The 23,266-nt window shown below is 43.0% G+C and overlaps 1 protein-coding gene and 1 long non-coding RNA gene across 3 annotated transcripts in view; one reads left to right on the top strand and one right to left on the bottom strand.

The window, feature by feature from the left end:
* Positions 1 to 23,266, bottom strand: part of NEXMIF (neurite extension and migration factor) — a 211,682-nt gene that overhangs the window by 184,963 nt on the left and 3,453 nt on the right. The window lies entirely within an intron of this gene.
* The window catches only part of LOC309362329, a 368,586-nt gene continuing 355,615 nt past the window's right edge, over positions 10,296 to 23,266 (top strand). The window contains exon 1 of the long non-coding RNA XR_014164916.1: positions 10,296 to 10,371. This is a non-coding gene — a long non-coding RNA (uncharacterized lncRNA). The remainder of the gene's footprint in view (positions 10,372 to 23,266) is intronic.

The following is a 23,266-nucleotide window of genomic DNA, read 5'->3' as shown; positions in this document are numbered from 1 at the left end:
GCCATAATTTCTGCCAGAATATCTCCTACATTTATGATAATGGAAAAACACAGACATACAATTTTCTTTTCTTTTTATATACATAAAAATGTAAAGCTGTCATCACACAGTCCCCATTGAGGGATTTGTAGTGCCTCATCACAATCCTGTTAGCATGGGGCAACAGATTTCAGCTCAGCTGCCTAATGGGTGAAGCATAGACCTTTTGAGGTGCTGGGTCCTAGTGTGAGTCCATGTGTCTGGTTTCAAAGTAGGTAGCCACAGCAAAGTAAGGAGACGCCACATAATACATCTAGATCAGTATTGTCTTCCATTATGACCAGCAGCGGCTCTCGAGGGTCTCTGGTAGGAACCCTTCTGAGTTCCACCTGGAGATGCCTAGGGCTGACTGTAGGACCCTCTACATGCAAAACAGATGTTTTGCTTTGCAGGGAGCTGCTTTAAGAAAAAATCAGTATGGCAACTGGTTAGTATTGCCACACTGGCTCTCCAGAGCTTCAGGCTGAAGCTTTTCCTAGCTCTACCTACAGATGTCAGGGATCAAACTTCAGGACATTTTGTATGCCTATCACGTGCTCTGCTGCTTCCTTCCCAGCCACATTCCACAGTCTTCAATACACCAGTATAAACACATTGAAAGAGATCTTAAGTACCTGTAGAGATATTTTGGTAAAATCCAAGTTTGAGTAATTTTGAATGTTGCTTACACAAGACTATATTAATATCGGACTGCAAATATCTAAGGAAGGTCAAAAAGCTTCATACCATGATTCACCACATCAAAAGTACTGAGGGGGAGGAGAAATCTAAACATATTAATCTCATCCATGATTCTCTTCACTTTCAGAACGGCCTTAGTGACCTCTGCCAACTCATATTGCATAGGTAACAACTTTTAAAAAGCAATTTTGAAAAGCACTATTTGTAGAAATGGTGATCTGACAGCATCCCTGATTCAAAAAGTCCCGAGGACTTTATTTTAATAAACAGCTTTTTGAAAAGGTAAAGACAGCTTCTGCATGACTCTGAGCCTCACACTTTCAACAAATATTTTCAGCTATTTCATTTCGGCCAGGGAAGGGAGGGGACTGTTCCATTCTTTTAGCACCCTCTTCACATTTATTTCCTCAGGATCAATGACTGAACCCAAATGGAGGCAATTTTTAATGGTTATTTGTGCTGAACATGTTTGAACATGGTATTGTATGTGCAGTAGCTCATCATGAAGACTGCGGTCAGGAGGCTAAGCCATACTCACCAACCCATATAGCTAAATGACTGCATACGCACAGCCTGCTGCATGGACAGAACTGGCATGTGGAAAGGATGTAAAGTCTTCTTCATGCAGTAGCCATTTTGCATACATTAGACCTCAGTGCAAGAGTGAACATACGGTATTTGTGAGAAGTCAGAGTAAGTTCATAGCTTATGTTACTCACATGGTGAATGTCCAATGACATGGTAAGTTCAGTGCATGGGCATTATTAACATTTACATTCCACTGAATACCACAGAGGGCTATCATGGCAGTTTACAAAAAAAAAAACCTAGTATGATAAAAAATAATGTTTTCTGGATCATGCCTAATGCATCTTTCCCAATGCAAGCTCTTAAATTCTGTTGCATTCAGATCAATAAGGTTGCAGCAGCAGTAATCAATGGCTGTGTGAATAGTTATAACAAATCAGGAATTAGCCCAAAGTGTGGGTCATTTCACACATTTACAATGCTTGCTTCCTAACAGAACTATGATTATTGTTGTCTTTGGAATTATTGTCTTCCAAAGCAACTACTCTATTCTGAACTTTAAAATGGAAAGTGTAATGCTTGTGGTCAACAAAAGAGGTTTAAAGACTGTCTTAAGGCAATTTTTTTAAAAAATGTAGTATAAACACCAACAATTGGGAAACACTGGCTTGCAAGTGCTCCAATTGGAGAACAGCCTTTACCAAAGGTGTCACGGGCTTTGAAGACACTTGAACTCAAGACGAAAGGGAGAAAAGTGCTAAGAAGAAGGCATGTTTGGCAAAGCCACACATTGATCAACTCCTTCCTGGAAACCAATGTCCCCACTGTGGAAGGACGTGCGGATCCAGAATTGGCCTCCACAGTCACTTACAGACTCATTGTTAAAATTGTGTTTATGGAAGACAATCTTACTCGGCTACGAGCGATTGCCAAAGAAGAAGATTGTTGACTATTCAAGTTTGCAGTCTTTTAGTAATCTTTGTCTTTTAGCACATCAGTTACCCAACAGGAACCAAACTGAACAGTTAAAAATATACTGCAATGGAATTCTACTCTTGAGCTTTATTTTTAATTGTGAAGGTTGAATTTATTTCTGATGAGATTAGTAGTGTGCTTAAAGTGTATTTCAAGTATATAGTTCCCTATAGGGTGGGGGCAAGAATTATTGGCTGGTCCAGTAATGTTTTTATTATTCCTGCCGAACTGTTTAACACCTTTAGACAAAGTCAGCACTTTCTTTATCTAAAGAAAGAAAATGTAATACAACCAATACCACCCATTTTGTCTTCTAAAGAGCCTATGCCTAGGGTCGAGGACATCACCTTTATTCACCCTTCACTCTTAACAAAAGGAGGACTACAAATTTTCTTCAACTCTCTGCTTTACCAAGGACCTGTGAGTGCTGATGAGCAGTAGGAACAGAGTCAGAGTAACTGCTGACTTTTATATTTTCACAAGGTAGAACAGCTCCTGGCTCTTGTTCCCAATACACTCTACTGCTGCCTTCATCAGCATGGTGGCCTCCAGATGTTCTGGACTACAACTCCCATCAGTCCCAGCCAGCACAGCCAATGGTGAGGGATTATGGGAGTTGTAGGCTAAAAAATATCTGGCAGGCACCAGGTTGGTGAAGGCTGCCTTACTGCAACACAAGGTATTTGTACACGAGGCAGTTAATGAAGGAGTATACAACAAACCCTGCAGTCTTCCTGCAGAGATAGTGGCAGACTTTTAACTTGAGAGAACAGAATCAACTGAAGGGAGCAAGATTACTACTATTTATTAATTTATATACTGCTTAATGCCTAAATAGGCTTGTATTTTGTACTGTACTCTGCAAGCTGTTGGGAGGAGACTATCATCTGAGTAAGGACTTTGAAAGCCTGTGATGGCTTGCTAGCTTATTATCTGCACCTCAAAACCCCCTCCTTCTCCAGCAGTGAGAGAGCCGGGAAGCTTAGCTCATTCTGTTGGCTCTGATGTGACAGACCAGCTTCCTCTCCCCTCAACTGCTGCATGGGGGCAGCCATTCCAGTAGCGAGAGAGATGGGAAGTGGGGCTCATTCAATTCACTCTGCTGTGCTACTCCAGCTCCACCAGACTGTCTCAGGGGGAGCGACAGGAAGCAGAAGGACTCCTTCCAGCTCCACCAGGCACCTCCTGCCCCTGAGCTGTGCCAGGTGGGCATTATAAGAACAATTTCTTATATAAGAACAATGTCTTCCAAAGCAACTACTCTATTCTGAACTTGAAAATGGAAAGTGTAATGCTGGTGGTCAACAAAACAGGTTTAAAAACTCTCTCAAGGCAAAACTAAATAAATGTAGTATAAAAACCAACAACTGGGAAACACTGGCCTGCGAGCACTCCAGTCGGAGAACAGCTTTTGCCAAAGGGCTATGAAGACACTCAAACTCAGGATGAAAGGGAGAAACATGCTAAGAGGAAGGCGTGCTTGGCAAACCCTCACCATGATCAACTCCCACTCAGAAACCTATGTCCCCACTGTAGATCCAGAATTGGCCTTCACAAGTCACTCATCGACTCACTGTTAAAATTGTGTTTATGGAAGACAATCTTACTCGGCTACAATTGATCACCAAAGAAGAAGAAGAAAAGAACAACTGTGTTTAATAATTGGTGCCTGTGTTTGATTTCTATTTTCCTCTTCCCTCCCTGTCCCCTTTCCCTTGTGTGTCATGTGTTTTTAGGTTGTGGGGCAGGAACTGTCTTAATTGATTGGCTGAAGAGAGCACTACAAATTTGCTAAGTAAATAATAAATACCATTAATATATCATTGTCATAGATGAAACAGCAGAGACCCATGTCCAAATAAATGCAGGCATTAAGAACATTATTGCAATCTTCCACTTTTCTTAAATTAAAATTAAGACATCTGCTGTATCCTAAATAACTGCAGGTTGTTTGGGGTTTTTTTTTCTTTCTGCATTTGGAAGACTGCCCCTCAGGTGCTGAAACTGACTGACTCTAGCAAGCAACTTCCCAGGATGCTCAAAGAGAGAGTAGAGTGGAAGAACAGAAGAAAAGGGAGATGTAGTACATCAGAGAAGGGGTTCTTTGAAATGATTTTGGAAGAGGGGGAAACAGCTCTGGTTCTCTCTGGTGTATTATCCTTCTTGGAAACAAATTACAAAGCCCAACAGATTCAGAGCCTGATCACATCAAATACTGGTTGAGCAAAATGACCTGACAAGAGAAGAGTGAGGGAATGTAGAAAGCTGCCTTGTACAAAGCCAAGCCTAATGGTCCGCCCAGCTCAGTACTGCCTGCACTGACTGGTAGCAACTCTCCAGAATTTCAGACAGGGAGTCTTTCCCAAGCCCTTCTTGGAGATGTTGGGAAGTGAACCTGGGACTTTCTGCATGCAAGGTAGATGCTTAAGCCATATGTCTTCCCAGGGTCTTCTTCCTGGCACAAAGGAACAGCTGCCACACTCTAGGACTCTGTTGCAGTACTGGTGAAGTAGCAAATACCTGTGTGACTGTACACATGCTCTCCCAACTGCTATTCAAGTGGCTTAAATGTTCTTGGGGGGTCATTTTCAACCTCCAAACTGCAAAACCCACAGTGGGAAGAAATCACAGAATTGTAGAGTTGGAAGGGATTCATAGGGTCATTTAGTGCAGCCCACTGAAATGCAGAAATCTTAGCTCAAAATCCCTGACAGATGGACTCCCAACCTCTGTTTAAAGTCCTCCAATGAAAGAGAGTCCACAACCTTCCGAGGGAATTGTTTCCACTGTCAAACAGCTCTTATGGTCAGAAAGTACTTTCTAATGTTTAGTCAGAATCTGGTCCTGGTCCTACCCTCTGAAGTAGAAGAAAATAAGATTGCTCCATCTTCTATATGGCAGTCCTTTAGAAGATGGCTTTGAAGATGGCTGTGGTATCACCTCTTGGTCTCACCATGCTAAACATACCCAGCTCCCTCAACTGTTCCTCATAAGTCTTGGTTTCCAGACACTTTATCATCTTGGTTTCCCTCCTCTGCATACGTTCCAGCAGGTTCAAACAAGGATCACTATGCAGAGATGGAAATCAACAGGGTGGAGGCAAATGCTTATTCTGATTTCTGGGCACTAGAAAAGCTATTTAGGGATGGAGAACCTATATCTACAACTCCCACCATTCTTGACCATTGGCCATGCTGACTAGGGCTGGTGGGAATTGGAGTTAAACAACACCTAGAGGGTCGCCTTACTTTTTTAGGACTACTAATCTTATGAATGAAAGCACAATCTTATGAATGAATGTTGGGGGTTTTGGTAACACGTGTGTGTGTGTGCGCGCACACACGCACACAGCGCCTTTTCAGCTAAAGAGTTTTATTCCACATTGTCATGCTTGACTGGGCTGACTATACAGGGTGCTTTTCATTCCTTTCAACACACTTAAAGTGTTTGACATTTCAGGAGTATTAATAGTTACAAGAGTTGATATGATGGCTTACCCAGTTCTTGGCTACGTACAAAGTTACGGTTTCTGAGCACCCATTAAAGCTCTTCAAAATACCCTAGAAGCCTGCAGCCAAAATGATTAGCTGATGTAGCTTGAATCAGTACGTGAAATGTAGCCCAACTGGGGCTTGACCCTCATTGGGTTTTCAGACCATGATGCTGCATTACAGTAGAATGCAGAGCTGACGAAATTCACCTTCAGTGCATTATGTAAAGGAACAGTGCTCTTGTCAAAATTTTAAGTTCAGAAATCCCATGTCTTTCTTGCTCAGTATCTCAACACCTCCCTCTCCTGTCCACTTCATAGGAGTGCATTTAAAAGAGAAAAAATCCTAGGCAAACTGACAACTTTGCTGTCAGTCACAGAAGCTGTAATGCAGATTTCCTCCAGCTTATTCCTTGAGCTGTTGAAATATTCATTAACATTCTGTGCCATTACACCAGCTCAGCCACTGTCAGAGGCTTCACCTAATTCTACAGCTAAGAAGCTGGTAAGGTGGCAAGAGTTCACCTCGAACCAGAGTCAGACACCAAAAGCTGTGAAGAGTGTGCAAGTCCCTCAAAAACACTGTCTGAGCATGTACAGAACAGATTTTCACCACAAGCCAATAACCGAAACCTGCTTCTCCATATCAAAGTTCAGGAAAGAAGACTTTCAGGAAATATATTTCCTTAAACACTCTTGCCTTTCCCTCCAAAACAAAAAATTCACAAGAGCTTGCAATTAGCAATACACTAATTAACAACTGCTGTTCATGTAGCACTCCAAAAAAGCTCCCCCACAGTAGGGCTGACATATGTCTGGACATTACCGGGATTTCAAAGATGGAATTGACTGGGGGGGGGCAGTTCCAAAAGGTGGCACCAAGTCCTGGATCTTAGGCAAGTCAATCAAAAACTCACTTTTTTTGTTTTGGTGTTTGTGTTTTGTTTTGGTGGGGTTTTTTACTTTGGGGATTGTCTTTAAGAAGTTCAACAAACATAGGGGTGTACTGATTTTTACTTTTTGAAATATGGCACTTCTACCCCACAGGTTCCCACCAATTCTGCTTAGGTTGGAAGTGGGACCATTTCAAGTGCTGTTTATGTATCACAAGAACCTGAAGTCCAACACACATACAAATGTGTGTACCTATTTCAGGCCCAATTAAAATACTTTAAAGTCTGGGTGGGAGACGGATACAGTCACAGTTAAAGCAAGACAGAATTTTGGTGGCTGTGCGCTAGACTCTCACCTTGACCTGTTCCACCCATGCATGGGGGTGTTATTGTTATTGTTTGTTTCTATGATATGCATTTATATATATATATATATATATATATATATATATATATATATATATATATATATATATATACTGTAAACCAGCTTGTTATCTTCAGATAAAGAAATTTAATAAATAAACACATCAAAAAATGTCTCATTGCTTTGGGTTACTCAACAATTAGGCTCTGTTGAAAGAGTGATGCAGCTGAAATGGATCTGACTGTTGAGAATAAAAGAAGTAGCCTGCTGGATCAGGCTAATGGCTCATCTAGTTCAATGTCCTGTTCTCACAGTGGCCAACCAGATGCCTGTGGGAAACCCACAAGCAGGATTTAAGTGTAAGAGCCCTCTTCCCTCCTCACACACTAAACACCAAGCCAGAGGAAATGTGTTCTTGCAATATCAGCAGCAGCAGCAGCAGCAGCAGCCCCTTCCTTAAACAAAACCAAACAGTCAGTTCCCAAAGGTGTGTCAGAATAAAGCAGTCTTCATCTGCCAGCAGAAGTACAAGGAGGAAGCCAGTCTGGTCTCTCTAGGCAGGTAGTTCCAAATATTATAACATGGGAGGAAAAATGACTGTCCAAGCGAAAGGCCAAAATGTTCATTTAGGCTGCTATCCTATACATATTTACCTGGGAGTATGTCCCATTTAACTCAGCTTGGCTTACTTCTGAGTGAACACATATACGACTCAACTGCTAACGATACAGCAGAGAGAAGCCTTGCTGATTTATGGAACTAAGCACAGCTAAAATACTAAAAGCTAACCCCAGTTTTGGGGGTTTTAAGCCTCAGTAGCACTTCTGAATACATTTAAAAGGCTTTGGGAGCTTTAGATTTCAACTCTCACAAGTTACTTATGAAAAATGCAATCTCTGGAAGGATGTGGGGGGAGGGAGAGAACTTCTGAAGATTTAATATTCTTTCTCTGGGCTCTTCCACGGCTGCTGGTGGATACTGAAGTGACTAAAATATTTTTTAATGCCAACAAATAAGCTTCTCACAAAGTTATTACTGCATCAAAGACTTGTCCTTCCTTAGTAAACTGTACCAGGCACAAAACTCTGCTTAGTTTTCCAAGGTCTGTAGTTGCCATGAAGGCACTCAAAATGTCTAGTGCAACTTCTGAGGGATTGTCCAGAAGTATGAAAAACGTTTGTTTCATTTTTCAGATATACTCAGGACAGCAAATTTTACTTTATTTTGGGGGGGAGATTTAAAAAAATTACATTTATAACTTTCTGACAGTAAGAGCTGTTCAACAGTGGGATGCACTTCCTCGGAAGGTGGTGGAGTCTCCCTCATTGGAGGTTTTTAAGCAGAGGTTGGATGGCCATCTATTGAGGATTCGTCAGGTGTGGTTCCTGCATTGCAGGACTAGATGACCCTTGGGGTCCCTTTCAACTCTATCTCATCTTTCCTCCAAGGAGCTCAAAGCCTGTGAGGTAGGCTAGGGTGAGAGGCAGTGAGCTTTGTGGCTGACTGGGAATCTGAACCCTGGTCTGCCCAGGTCTTACTCTCGGAGCACTATGCCACACTGGCTCTCACTGGCGCAAATACAACTCAAACTTCACACAAACCTAATGAGGACAGATTATGCTCAACAGAAGCCAAGGTATGGTGATGGTTGTGAACTTAGATAGCTTTAATATGGACATATTTATGGAGGAGAACAGGCCTATCAATGGGTATCAGCCATGAGAATTAAATCGGACCTCCATGTACAGAATACCTTTGAATGCCAGTTGAAGAGGGGAAGTGCATAGGGTTGTGGAAATGAAGCCTGCACAGAAACATCTCAGAAGACCACTATCGGAAATGGCTAGATAGGACTTATCCAAGCCAAGTTCTTCGATTATTTGTATGTTTTGGGAGGGCTGGCCTTATTTGAGTACTCAAAAAAGATTAGTACAGGGATGGCCTGCCAGCAACAAACAGGCTACATACAACTTCCCAAGGCAATTCAATTGTTGTGGAACTCTACTACTTTGGAGTTATTATTTAATTATTATTATTTATTTATTACATTTATATCCCACCTTTCCTCCAAGGACCTCAAGGCAGCGTACATCGTTCTCTTCCTCCTCATATGACTCTCACAACAATCCTGTGAGGTACGTGTGGCTGAGAGTGAGTGACTGGCCCAGGGTCACCCAGTGAGAGCTTCATGGCCAAGTGGGTATTTGAACCCTGGTTCCCCAGGTCTGGTCCAACACTCTAACCACTACACCTTGCCGCCTTTCAGGTATTACAGGTCCAGGAATCAATGTCTGGTAGAAGATTAGTCCACAGTTGCATTCTGAAAGCAAAGAACATTATTTCTTAAAAGTTGTGAGGACTTCTAATGTTTAATTCCCCTCTTCGGGTTTTGTTTTTAATTAATGCAGGATCCATGACCCAAGATGCCTGAAGAGCATGTGAGGCTGCCTTATATCAGACTGTGCTAGCTAGGGCTGGTAGGAGTTGTCATTCAAAACATCTGGCAAAGGCTGCCTTCCTTATACTGAGACAGGGAAGGGCTGTAGCTAAAAGGTAGAACATCTGCCTTGCATGCTGGGCTAGGAGAGACCCACCCACCCCCCAATTTGGAGAGACATTTCTAGTCATGTAGACATAGAATCATAGAACTGTAGAGTTGGAAGGGTCATCTAGTCCAACCCTGTACAATGCTGGAATCTCATCTAAAACATTCATTGCAGATGGCCATCCAACCTCTGCTTAAAAACCTCCAGGAAAGGACAGTTCACCACCTCTCATGGGAATCAGTTGCACTGACAAACAGCTCTTACTGTCAGAAAGTTCTTCCTGATGTTTAGTCGGAATCACCATTCTTGTAACTTGAAGCCATTGGTTTGTGTCCTACCCTCTGCAAAAGAAAAAAATAAGCTTGTTCCCTCATCCATGTGACAGCCCTTGAGATATCTGAGGGTGGACATAGTATCTCCTCTCAGTCTCCTCTTTTCCAGCCCAAACATACCCAACTCCCTCAAAACCTTCTCATAATGCTTGGTTTCCAGACCCTTAATCATCTTGGTCTCCCCATCCTCTACATATGTTCCAACTTGTCAATATCCTTCTTAAAGTATGGCGCCCATAACTGGACACAGGATTCAAGGTGTGGTCTGACCAAGGCAGAATAGAGCGGGACTATTAATTCCCTTGATCTGGACACTATACTTCTGTTGATGCAGCATTAGAATAGAATAGAGTCAGTTTTTTGGGGGTGTTGTTTGTTTGTTTGTTTGTTTGTTTGTTTGTTTGTTTCCTGCTGCTGCTGCATCACACTATTGACTCATGTTCAGCTTGTGGTCCACCAAGACCCCTAGATCCTTTCCATATGTACTACTGGCAAGCCAGGTGTCCCCCATGTTATATTTGTGAAGCTGGATCCTTCCTGAGTGGGTGGACCAAGGTTCTGACTCAGTATAAAGCAGCTTCCTATGTTTCTAACTGGGGCACCTAGTGCAGTGCTGCCTGCTCCAACTGGCAGCTGCGTTCCAGAAACCCCCTCCACCCAAGATCCCAATGACACAGACCTTCTACATGCAATGCATGGGCTCTGCATGAGCTCTGCTAATGAACGACAACCTTTGTGTTCTATAATTGCAAAAATCTTTATTGCCAAGTGGCACCAGTTTAATTACTAGAGAGTAGCTCTGCATAAAGAGAGAGAGAGAGAGAAGCAGGAAAAGCACACCTGGGAAAGTGCCAGGATCGTACTGGCACACAGTTATACACATATTGTAATGCATCTGCTGCCCCTGTCCCAAAGTGCTGCCCTGTTTACTCCCATTCAACAGTACATTTGTGACCTGCACATACAGAAGGCCGATGACTGGGAATGTCCTTTCCCACTTGCACAGCAAAAATCTAGCACAGGTTTTCAGGCATGAAACAAATGTTTTGCACATTAAAAAAACATATTGTACTCAGAAAGCAACCACTAGTCTGGGGCAACTCTATAAACTGCAGTTTACCAGCTGCAGTTCTTTGGTTTGCAACTTTTATCGAATTAGTAAGTAAGATTCCTGTCCCTTACTTAAATCTACACAAACATACAGATGGGGGAAAATATTATACAGGTAACTCGCAAGTTGCGCATGTTTTAACTTGTGCACATTCAGCTTTACGCACTTGGGAAAATAAAATTAAAGGGAGGGGCAGAAAGGGGGCGAGCATCTGGGAAAAAAGACTTTGGCAATCCCACCTGTCATTGAACCCTGTGGGTTTTGACTATATGCTGCTATTTGACTTCACACACTATCCAAAGAACATAACCCCTGTGTAAGTTGAGAGTCACCTGTACACTAATAGGAAACCCATTCTCCAGGTGTAGATCATTACAATGTTGAAAAACAACAACAGTTGTGCACAAGAAAGAAGTATCAGGGGTTCAGGGAAACACCCAAATTTACAGATGTTTAGAACGGGGGACATAAAGAGGGAGGGCTCCCAAAATAGCCTAGTGAGGAATGTGCATGCTCAGGGGGTACAGAATACTATGAGGAAAACAGAAAATGAGGTGGGGTGAGAATGGAATGAAATATCATGAGGAAGGGAAAGACTGACAGCCCGCACAGCAGTATTCAGCACTGCAACATTTAGTTGCTGTCCCTACCACCCCTCTCTCTCTTTCAGAGAGAAAGAATGAAATGTACGTCATATCAAACCAAAAAATTATTGCTTAGCCAAGAGCCATCATCAGAATGAGATGTACGAAGTATCAAATTCAGAACTACCACAAGGAAATTTGACTCACAAGCAGCTTTTAGAAATTCCTACCAAACAACACAGTAATGGCTCTTTGCTGCTCAGAAGTGCCCTTAAAAAAAACCGCCTTCACAGAATATTCTTTAAGAAATGGGATCACAGACAAAACTTTGAGTGAAATACATGCAGGGGTACAGAAGTTCTCATCAGAATGTCCTGGAAACTCTTTGAGAGGGTCAGCAGGCTACTGTTCCGAAGGACAGAGACAAAGGGGCAAGAAAGGAGAATAAAGAGACACAAAAATGAAGGCTTAAAATGGAGAGATGAGGTCCAGTCAGGGGGTGGGAGTAGGACGTGGTTCACACTGAAGACCCAGGCTCTCAACTTGCCAGAATGAAGCAATTCCATACTGTTTGATTTATTTGCAATTCTTTCATCTTTTTGAGCCCTGATCTGGGGGAAAGACAGGATATAAATAAATAAATAAATAAATGATTTACTTCATAAAAATTATACACCAATTAGTTTTTTTTTAAAAAAAATTAATCTAGCAGTTTACAAAAAAGATAAAGCAATAAAATGACCAATAAGAGAGGGAAAAGAATAATTTAAGATTTTTTTAACAGCTAAATTAAAAAAAATAGACAGTACAGATTTAAACTCGCAGCAACTTTCTAGGCTTCTGGGTAGGCTTGTCTAAACAAGATTGTTTTTAGCAGGCACCAAAAAGAGTACAATGAAGGTGTCTTCCTGATATCAGTAGGCAGGTAGTTCCAAGGCTGCCATAAGTTCTTACAAGTGTGGCATGAGTATTGTTACACATCACCCCAATCTCTGAAAGGTGAGAGATTCCAGGGCTCTGGGCACTCACTCACTCAAAGTTCATTTTTCCTTTGGAAAATGAGGCACAGTGGGGAGTGTGATGTCTTTGGGATATATGGTATTTACACATATATACAACTGGAGCCTACAATGGAGGGCTTCACAGCATTAACAACCCAAGAGGGTCTTGCTTCCCCCAGAGCTATGGCCCTGGATCCAAACAGAAATCCAACATGGCTCTCTGACCCTCTGCTCCAGTTTGCTGCATATTACAGAGTGCAACTGTTTTCCTCTAGCCGGCCTCATCTCCAGCTGCAATATGAAACTCTCCACTCTGCTTTGTCTCTGCTAACTATCTAACAAGCTCAGGGTGGGACTCCACCCATTTCCTGGCTGGCACAGATTTTTTGCTTTGCCATCCATGTTTGTGGCCATCACTCCCTACTGTAGGAGTCAATCCCATAATTTAAGTAGACACTGTGAAGAAGTCTTTCCTGAATCTTCCAATATTCAACTTCTTCAGATGCCCATGAGTTTGTGTTATTGGGAGGGAGCTCTTCTCCATGCCATGCATAATTTGTGAACTTCTAGCACGTCCCCTCTTTCTCACCTTTTCTTTAAGCCAAAAGGTCCTGAATGCTGCCACCTTTCTTCATGGGGGAGTTGTTCCATTCCCTTTATCATTTTGGTTGCCCCTTTCTGAATCTTTTCCAACTCTACCATAAGCTTTTACAGGTGAGGTGACCAGACCTGTATTCCGAGTGCCACAGGTTTGTATAACAGCACCATGACACTGGCAGTTTTATTTTCAGTTCCTTTCCTAGTAATCCCTGATCACCTGCTCAGATCAGCGCCAGGCAGAGCACTGGAAGGGGATGGAACCTCCCACTCCTATATAAAAACTCAATGTGAGCTGTTTCATTGGTGAAGCAACAGATCTCTTCCAACTCCTAGATCTGGTGAGGCCGACATGCTTATAATAACTACATACTGCACTAACGGAAACATAACTGGGACTACCAGAAGCCACAGTGCTTTGCAATGCAAGTAAACTAAAGCAATTGGTTTCTGAGGAAGCCCTATAATATATTATTTCTGGGCCAAAGATCCCACCTCCTCAAAAAATAAAGCATAGAACAAATGAAATAGTATCCAGTTGTGTCTTAGGTTATCAGCAAAGACAGATATGCTAGCAGGCATGAAATTGAAGTTAGCAACACAATTTCTGCAAAAGCTCTTAAGTAGTAGATACGATATGCAAAGCTCCATTTCTGACACCCTGAAACGTGAAATAATCAGTTTCTTCAAGACTGTTATATTTACACTGTCCAAAGATAGCTCATCTTGCTATTCAGCTGAACTGCAAAATAACTTTAGCAAATATCCTTAAGAATGTGGTTTTCACAACTATGCTGTGGAGAAACCTGGGATTCCTTGGCTACTTACTGGGGGTTCCTCAGGCCGCTCTGAAAGGCTACGCTCAATTTGAATGTAACTCCTAACCAGAGACTGGAGAAAATTGTGACCTTCCCTTTCTTGTTAGGACTCCAACTCCCATTAGCCAGCATGTCTAATGTCAGGGATAAAGGGAGTTGTAGTCCAGCAACATCTGGAGGTCCCCCACAGATTGTATCCCTGCTGTTGCATAGCTTAACTATGATTTAACGTTACTTTATCCAGCCCTCAAACTCTCCCCAGACCAGTGCCCCTGCTTCACCCACAAGTGTTTCCCTGCCATTTTGGAACTGTAATCATGCCTTTTACTTGTGTAGATGGAAGACAGAGAGAGGGTGTATATGTAGAAACTAGCCTCCTGCCCAAAGTTGAAAATTACACTTGTTGCTCCAGACATATCTGCTGTCACTGGCATGTGGCCCTTCGAAGGTCAGCCAGAAGGGTATGTGGCCCTTAGTCTTGCAAATGTTATCCACCCCTGTTTAGAGTCATGTCCAAGCCAGTCCCACATCCCTGCCATAATCAGTCGGGATTGGATGAGAACCATCAAACTGAAGCTCAACCCAAACACAATTAATAGGTTGTTCCTCTGTCCAGATGAGTAGTGTTTAACTGGGGTGGGGTGGGGTGGGGTGGGGCTAACTCCCCCTAAAGCTGGGTGGGCAATCTTTTTGGACTTCCTTTCTTTTTTACTACAACCTCAAGATTTACCGGGACGTGGATGGCACTGTGGGTTAAACCACAGAGCCTAGGACTTGCCAATCAGGAGGTCAGTGGTTCGAATCCCCGCGACGGGGTGAGCTCCCGTTGCTCGGTCCCTGCTCCTGCCAACCTAGCAGTTGAAAAGCACTTCAAAGTGCAAGTAGATAAATAGGTACCACTCCAGCGGGAAGATAAATGGCGTTTCCGTGTGCTGCTCTGGTTCGCCAGAAGCGGCTTAGTCATGCTGGCCACATGACCCGGAAGCTGTACTATGGTTCCCTCGGCCAATAAAGCGAGATGAGCGCTGCAACCCCAGAGTCGGTCATGACTGGACCTAATGGTCAGGGGTCCCTTTATCTTTACGAAGATGTAATGGTTATATGGGGTTGCTCGTGCGTAAGTTGCCGCCACTCCTGGCTAGGTAGCCTGGTTAAACCTTTCCTGGCTGGACAGCCCTTCACTTTGTGGCTGTTCAGTCGCTAGCAGAATCCGTCAGTGGGCGTTTCTTGAACTTCTTCCAGCAAAGAAGTTCTTTGACGCCAAGTCTACGCCTACTTTCCCTGCGCGGAAGTCTTCTGCGCAGGGTGGGTGTGGGTAGCAGAGGACCTGTGCTCTCCCCGCTGGTCTCCAGCAAAGAGTCCGGGAGCCCTCTCTCCGATTCCCCCATCCGCCCCCCTTTATCCCTGGTGTTACGCTGATTTCCTTCCCCAGCCGCTGAGTCCCCTCTCTCCCTGCTTGGCCCATCTCCGGCATCGCTTGGGAGCCCTGCCTCCACTTCTGGCTCCGATGTCAGTTCCCTGACACAAGATTTACCAACCAGAGCCAGGGCAAGGAAACACAGGTCACACCAGAACATACACTTAAAGCATGGCTTCCTCCTCTCTCACAAACATGATTTCCAGCACCCTTAACAAACTACAGTTCCAAAGATTATTTAGGGGAATGCCATGCACATTAAATTATGTGACCACAGCTAAAATTAAATAGCAGGGGGCCCCTAAGCATGTTCTGAGCAGAGGAATCTGTTTTCAGAACCAAAACTGAATGGAGCTCATAGTTTCTCACACAAAAAAACCCCACTCCTAGGAAAAATCATTTTGTTGCTGCTGTTGTTAAAAAACCCTAAGAAACCCTGACCAGTCCTGCAAACCACCTACCATAGATAGAGATCTACCAGCAGATCCTGAGCTATCTTCTACCCAACCCTGAACTGAAGGATTAAGTTCATAGCTTCAGTGTACTCTTGAATCCAAGACAGACACTCAAGGTGCAAGTGGTCTCAGTGTCACAGGGTGCCTTTGACCTGTGTAGCCCAGCTATGCCCCTTTATAACCAAATAACCTGGTTTCTGTGGCCCATGCTCAGGTAAATATCCTGTTTAGATTACTACAGTGCTGCCTTGGAAAACAGGGCAGAAACTTCAGGTGTGCAAAATGTGGCAACAAGGCTACTAACTGAAAGCATCCATCATACACGTATCACATTGGTCCTTCAATGGCATTCAGTTTGCTTCCAGGCTCAGTTAAAGTACTGACTTTAACCTATACAGCTTGGTACACCCCTGTACCTAATGAAAGGCCTCTTCCTATGAGTTCCTAATGGAGCCCCAAGATAATCTACACAGGACCTCCTCAGGGTGCGCCCTCCTTCTGAAGGTAGCAATAAAAGAGAGGGCTTTCTCAGTCATTCCTACCCCGTTACATAGACTTCATACAGGTTTCTGCCATACAACCAACAAGGCAATTGGGATCTTTCATAGGTGTGATTATTGTTGTGGCCACTCTCTGCTGTATACTTCCATGCAGGAATTCCTACACCAGCCTTTGCCAACCTGGTGTCCTCCATATGTTAGGACCACAACACCTATCAGCTCAGACTGAGCACATGGGAGTCATAGTCCAAAATTTAGAGGGCACCAAGTTGGTGAAGGCTAGCCTATCCATAGATCAACAGCAATTGAATATTCATACATTTTACTGTGCACACTGTATTCTGGGCAGCTTTCAACAGTTTTTAAAAAGATATAACCCAACAAAAATTAAGAAGCAAAATTATGGCATTTCTCTCAGTTCCCTTGAAAAAATTATGACCTGCACTCAGCTAAGCTCTCATACAGTCTGGAGAAAATCCTTTGTTTTCTGGTCTTTTGTCATCTCATCTTGGCCTTCTGATCTCTGTCCAGTACCCTGATGCCAAAACCAGTCACCTCTCACCTCTCTGCACCGTGCTGCAGCCTTCAATAACCTCCAGAGGAGCTTACAATCTAGGTTTTGACACAAGAGTAACAGGGGCAAGGACCTATTCTATTACATTAAGAACAAAAACACCTACTGGATCAGGCCAATGGCCCATCTAGGCCAGCATCCTGATCTCAGTGGCCAACTAGATGCCTGTGGGAAACCTGCAAGCACAAGACTACTCTGCCCTCCTGTGGCTTCCAACAACTGGAAGGTAAAGCACCATGTGCACAGATGGTGCTGGATAAAAGCATAATACCTTTTTAAAGAAGAAGAAGAGAAGGCAGCAGATTAAGCCAACCTAAAAACACAGGAGTTCACCACAGATTCCACAGCCGTAATTCCAAATGAAAAGGAGCACATGGACACTGCCTATAGGTTAGTCATGGCTCACTGCACTGTTCTCCTCCAACAGGTTAGCCACCAAACAGCTAACTTGGTGAAAGGCACCGGGAATTAAAACAGTGTGGGGTATTGTTAGGGAGTGTCGAACTAGGAGCAGTTATAGTGTACTAGTTTACACATAGTTTGCAGCACAGTCTAATTGTTCTTGACACAAAATGCCTTTTACTTATGGTCACCGATCTAAGCAATAGACGTTACTATACATCATTTCATATCTGTAACAAATTGTAATTACTTTGAGACAACTTAGTTGATATATTCAGGATCATTTATCTGCTTATTGTTGTTTTATTTTCAGTTTTATGTAGCTGCTGCGTGTCATATGCTTTAATGTAAACAAAGATATATCTAAATGCAACCACGTTAAATAACTTAGAGATGAAAATGAATAAAAACGATGTTACCAAATAAAAAACACAGCACCTTAAACTGGGCCAGAAACAAACAGGCAGCCAGTACAACTGATGCAGACCACGTGCAGTATGGTTTGAGCCCCTGGCTCCTACAAGTATTCTGGCTACCTACATTCTGCACCAAGTTTCTGAACTGTCTTTAAAGGCAGCCTCCTGTAAAGCATGTTATGTAAAGCAACATAAAAACTGCCCTGTTGGATCAGGCCAATGGCCCATCTAATCCAGCATCCTGTTCTCATAACTGACTGAACAGAGGTCCTAATGGGAAGTCTGGAAGCAGGATTAGAGCACAAGAGCACTTTCCCTTCTGTAACTTCCATTCAGAAACATTTACTGCCTCCAACTGTGAAGGCAGAGCATAGCTATCATGCCTTGCAATGACTGACAGCCTTATCCTCCTCCGTGAATTTATACGATCCTATTTTAAAGCCCTCCAAGTTGGTGGCCATCACTACAAGGCAGAAAAAATAGCTCTTTTTCTCTGTCCTGAGTCTTACCACATTCAGTTTCACCAGATGAACCAGGTTCTAACACTGAGGGGGAGAAAAACCTCTCTGCTGTCTCCACTAAACATAGCTTTATGAAGCTGTACCATGCTCTCCCCACCACCTTTTACACATCTTTTCCCCCAAACATGCCCAAATGTTGTAACATTTTCTCATTGGGATATTTACTAAAACCACCAAATGCACGCACGAACAGCTTGTTATCTCTACATCCACTGAATGAGGATCAACTGCAAGTAACCTCACAATGATTAGTCTTTCTGAACTCCTGCAACAGCCTAGAAATTATTGTGATAAAACCTTGTCAAGAAACCCCAAAACAGTGCTTTGTTCTCAAAACCTTGCATTGCACAGCAATAAAGTGTTCCAAAAAACACACAATGGGCAGCATATGCCTTTCATGTGGAAGGTCCCAGGTTCAATCCCTCTAGTGAACTGGGAAGGGGAGTTAACCAAATAAGTTGCTCTAGTCATCAACTTGATGCCCATGGGTGCACATGCACTCACAGAGCCTTGTCTGGTGCCCACATGTTCCCCTCCCTGCTCTGAAACTAAGCTGCATTCTATAGGAGTCAATAGGAAATGTGCTGGGCATTTATTTGTTTTATTTCACCAAATTTATATACCTCTTGATTGTAAAAACAACACAAAAGCACCCTCAAAGCAGTTCACAAAAAGAATAAAACGATGATAGTATCAGGAGAGAGAGAAAAATGACCTACAACATTCAAATCATTAAAAACCAATAGATGAAGACACATATCAACACTCTATGTACCTGGGTTGGCTTGCCTGAACAAAATGTTTAAAGAGCGAGCTTGAAATAAGACAGCGAAGGTGCCTTCCTTTTGGAAGAGAGTTCCAAAGTGTGAGGGCTGCTAAAGATTGATTTATTACAAATGCAGAGTGATCACTGTATGGCACCTGTAACAATGCCAGTTCCACAGATGGAAATAGTTGAGTGGGCACATGTGGGGTAGAGCGTTCTTGCAGGTATGTACTTGGTTGCAGTGTGTGTGGTGCCCACAGCATTTTCTCTGGCTTGTAGATGTGCCCATGGGCAAAAAAAGTCTGGCAAACTCTAGTCTCTTGATCATTTTGATTGCCCTTTTCCTACACATTTTCCAGCTATACATGGTTTTCTTTGAAGTATGGAGACCGAAGCTGTACACAGTACTCCAAGAGCGGCCACAACATAGATTTGTTCAACAGCGTTATGATAGAGGCAGATTTGTTTTCGGTCCCTTTTGTAATGATTCCTAACAGAGAATTTGCCTTCCACAGCTGCCACACTTTCGGTCAACATTTTCATCAAGCTATTCACCATGATCTTGATGAATAGTCATGACAACCAAGATTCCTGGTCAGTCACCTCAAATTCAGACCTCATTAGCAAAATATGTTAAGTTAGGATTCTTTGCCGCAGTGTGCAGCATTTTACACCTGCCTACACTGAATTGCATGTGCCTTTACAATGTCCCATTACAATAATGGACATAACCAACTGAAGTGTCATTGAGTCAAGACTGGAATTCTTGAGATACAGTGGCAATTGACAAACTAGCTAAGGCTGGGGAGGAAATCACACCTATCCACCAATAAAACCTGCATCTATGTAATAACATTAGAAGCAGCCTTATACAGAGTCAGGCCAATGGCCCATGCAGCTCAGTACTGCCTAAACTGCCTGGCAGCCACTCTACAAAATTTCAGATAGAAGGAAATCTCAGCCAGACCTGGAGATGCTGGGGACTGAACCTGGATCCTTCTGCATGCAAGGCAGGTGCTCTGCCGCTGAGTTACAGCTCTTCAGGGAGGAAGCACATGTCCAGATGCATTCCCAAAGCGCATAGCTAGCCCTTAAGGGACAGTGCAATGCCATCCAGAAACATTTGTACACCTCCATGCATATCAGTGACCCACAACACTTCCTCCACTTTGTATTGGTTTAATTGCAGCTTGTTTGCCCTCACCCACACCAAAATGCCTCCGTACACCTGCTCAGGGTTTCTGCCACCCGCTTGGGATCGGAAGACGGAAAGCACAACCAGACACTTCTCACTAAACAGAGGTGCAAAGTACGGCCCAAGAGAAGTTAGTATATGTGGCTTTAATTGTGCAAACTCGTACTCCCAAGAGCTCTTGTTCTTCTCATCTCCCAAATGCTGCAGCTACGGTTCTGCCTCCTATCCCCCCCTCCCCCCCCAACTGTGTGCAGTGAAGGAGGACTAAATGGTGTAGCCCTTGCAGTGAAAGAGGGCTAGAAAAAGGACCAGTGAAGAAAATGGTTCACTCAGTGTTCTGTAGTGCCCAAAGGTGTTCAGGGCTTCCATGCAATGAGATACCTGAAAATGTTTGTTTGTTTTTGGCGAGACTTTCATATACGGCATGGAGAAGATGCACGAAAGATTGAACAAGCTTGTTTCCTGCTGTTCCAGAGGGTAGGACCCAAACAAATGGATTCACGCTACAAGAAAGGACAATTCGATTAAACATTAGTAAGGACTTTGTGACAGTGAGAGCAGTTCAGTAGTGGGATGGAGCCTCCATCGCTGGGGTTTTAAAAGAGAGGTTTATCAGGGATTCTTTAGTTGTGATTCCTGCAATGCAGGGGTTTAGATGTCACTTGGGGTCTCTTCCAACTCTACAATCCTAATAAGTCTACAGAGAATGACTTTTCGATATTTTGCATACATAAATGGGATTAGATTTTTTTAAAAAAAATCTTCAAGGTTTAGAGACAGCTCCCACTGCAGCATCTATCCCCAAAACTTCACCTTCAGTAAACAAGAACTGATTATCACCTTTTGAAAATTTGACTATATTGTGAATGCTAAACCCCTTTTGAAATGCCTGGCACCACATACATGGTTACCTTCCAGATGAAAATAGGTACCACGTTAGATAGAGCTGCTTCCCAGTATTCCTTTAGTCGTATTGTCTAAAGCCATGAATGGGCTGTAAATTGCAATTGCTAATCAGCAATGGCATTCTGATTGCTTCACACACCAATTTTAAGGTCTTTAAACTGCTGCCACCAACTCACCTGAAGTGCAGACCCAAAAAACGATAGGCAATATGAGAGGGAGTTAGTTTTGTGGAGCCTCCAAGTCTTCTGCTTCTTCATAGTTACAGAAATTTTCCTTGAGGCATTGATAGATTTTGGATCAGATTATGCCCAACAAGTCTTCAGGAAGGAATACAAAAGGGCACTTGGGAGTAACGGAAGCAGATCAAAATTTAACAAATATGGAACAACGGATATTGTATTTCCAAGAAAGTAGGATCAGCTACATTCTGCAAAGATTTGAAAATCTGAGCCTGCAACCCTAGCTGAAATTACCTGGGAGTAAGCCCCACTGAATCCAATAGGACTTACTGCTTAATAGCCATGGTCTTCATTACCTTCTCTTAGATACAAATGAATTTCAAGAAAGGGCAATGGACATTTGCAGCTTGCCCGAATAAGAGGATGAAAAATTTAAATCCTCTGGTTAAAAGAAATCCTTCTACTGAATGCTCTCATTCCAATAAAATTCTACGTATGAAACATGCACCATGGCAATTAAAGCAGAATATAGTTCAAGATCCTATTGGCATGGACAATATCGTGAATAAAATGTTCTGAGCAGCATCAATAATGAAAAGTCACACAACAGCCTTTTAAACATAATAAACACTTTGTAAGGAGAGTCCCAAACAAATGGAGAAACAGGCAAACCTCTCTGGTACTATCTCATTTTGGCTAGAAAAAGTACAGTTGAACCGTCTTTGTTGTAAGCCAGATGTATGAAAAGATAATGCGCAACTGACTTGCTCAATGACCATCCTTTGGCTAACGCTTTGAGGATAATTATTCACTGGAACTGCCCCTGCAAGCCAAGAGCCCCAAATATATGTAGCCTTGCACGGCCCATTGCCATTTTCAATGTCAATAATCAAGACACAGACCAATGGAGAATGACTGTCAACATGAATTCTATAGCACGTGTGTGTGTGTGTGTGTGTGTGTGTGTGTGTGTGTGTGTGTGTAGGATAGGCACTCCTTTCTCCAAAGTTAGGATTTGGGGGTAGAAGATTCTAATACAGGTAAGAGAGATTCAGAGTGCGCAAGTTAAGTTTATTCTCTCCTAGAAATGAAACCAAAGCAGTGGTGCATAGCAGATTTATTCACTGAGCAGGTTGATTCAACAGAGACGCAGCACGTCAGACCCTACTCATGTGCTTACATAATTGTTGACTATTTAACCAGTCTGTTCTTTTGTCAAATATTTGTTTTTAAAAAGCAGTGCACTGATGATTGCCATTTTCTGCATTGGCCCATATATTCAGTCCCACTATATTCCAGTCAGCTCAAAGTCAAAACTGGATCTTCTCTGGATTTTGTTACTGATAAATAACATAAGATGAGCCCTGCTGGATCTGGCCAGGGGCCCATCTGATCCAGCATCCTGTTCTTATAGTGGCCAAGCAGATGCCTGTGGGAAGTCCACAAGATCCCCCCTTCCCAAACTCCAATACATATATTGTGTGAAGAAAATGCCAATTCCACACCATACATTTAAAGCATTATGATACCACTTTATAGAGTCATGGCTTCCTACAAAGAATCCTGGGAGCTGTAGTTTGCTAAAGGTTGAGCATGGCATAGCTCCCATGCAGCTACCCCCCCCATCAAGTAAATATATAAAAAATACTTAACTAACTGACCAATCACGTCACAGATAGCTCAATTCTCTCCCCCCCCCCCCGCCAACATAAATCCTGGCTACGCCCATGGTGCTGAGAGACGTTAGGAGACCCATTCCCCTCAAAAAGGTACATTTCCCACAATCCCTGTGAAGAGGGGCTGATTGTTAAAGCACTCTGAAAACTGTAGCTCTAGGAGCCTAAGAACAAGTTTCTTCTAATAAAGCATTACCTGGACACCACAGTCAGGCCTTTGCCAACCAGGGGCCCTTCAAATGTTTTGGACTCCCATCAGCACCTGCCAGCACAGTGGCCTGTACTGTTTGTAGTCCA

Source organism: Podarcis melisellensis (assembly GCF_964234715.1).
Source record: "Podarcis melisellensis genome assembly, chromosome: Z".
Classification (NCBI taxonomy): Eukaryota; Metazoa; Chordata; class Lepidosauria; order Squamata; family Lacertidae; genus Podarcis; species Podarcis melisellensis.
The sequence above is the reverse complement of the archived record's forward strand: the minus strand, read 5'-3'. Positions and strand labels throughout refer to the sequence as shown.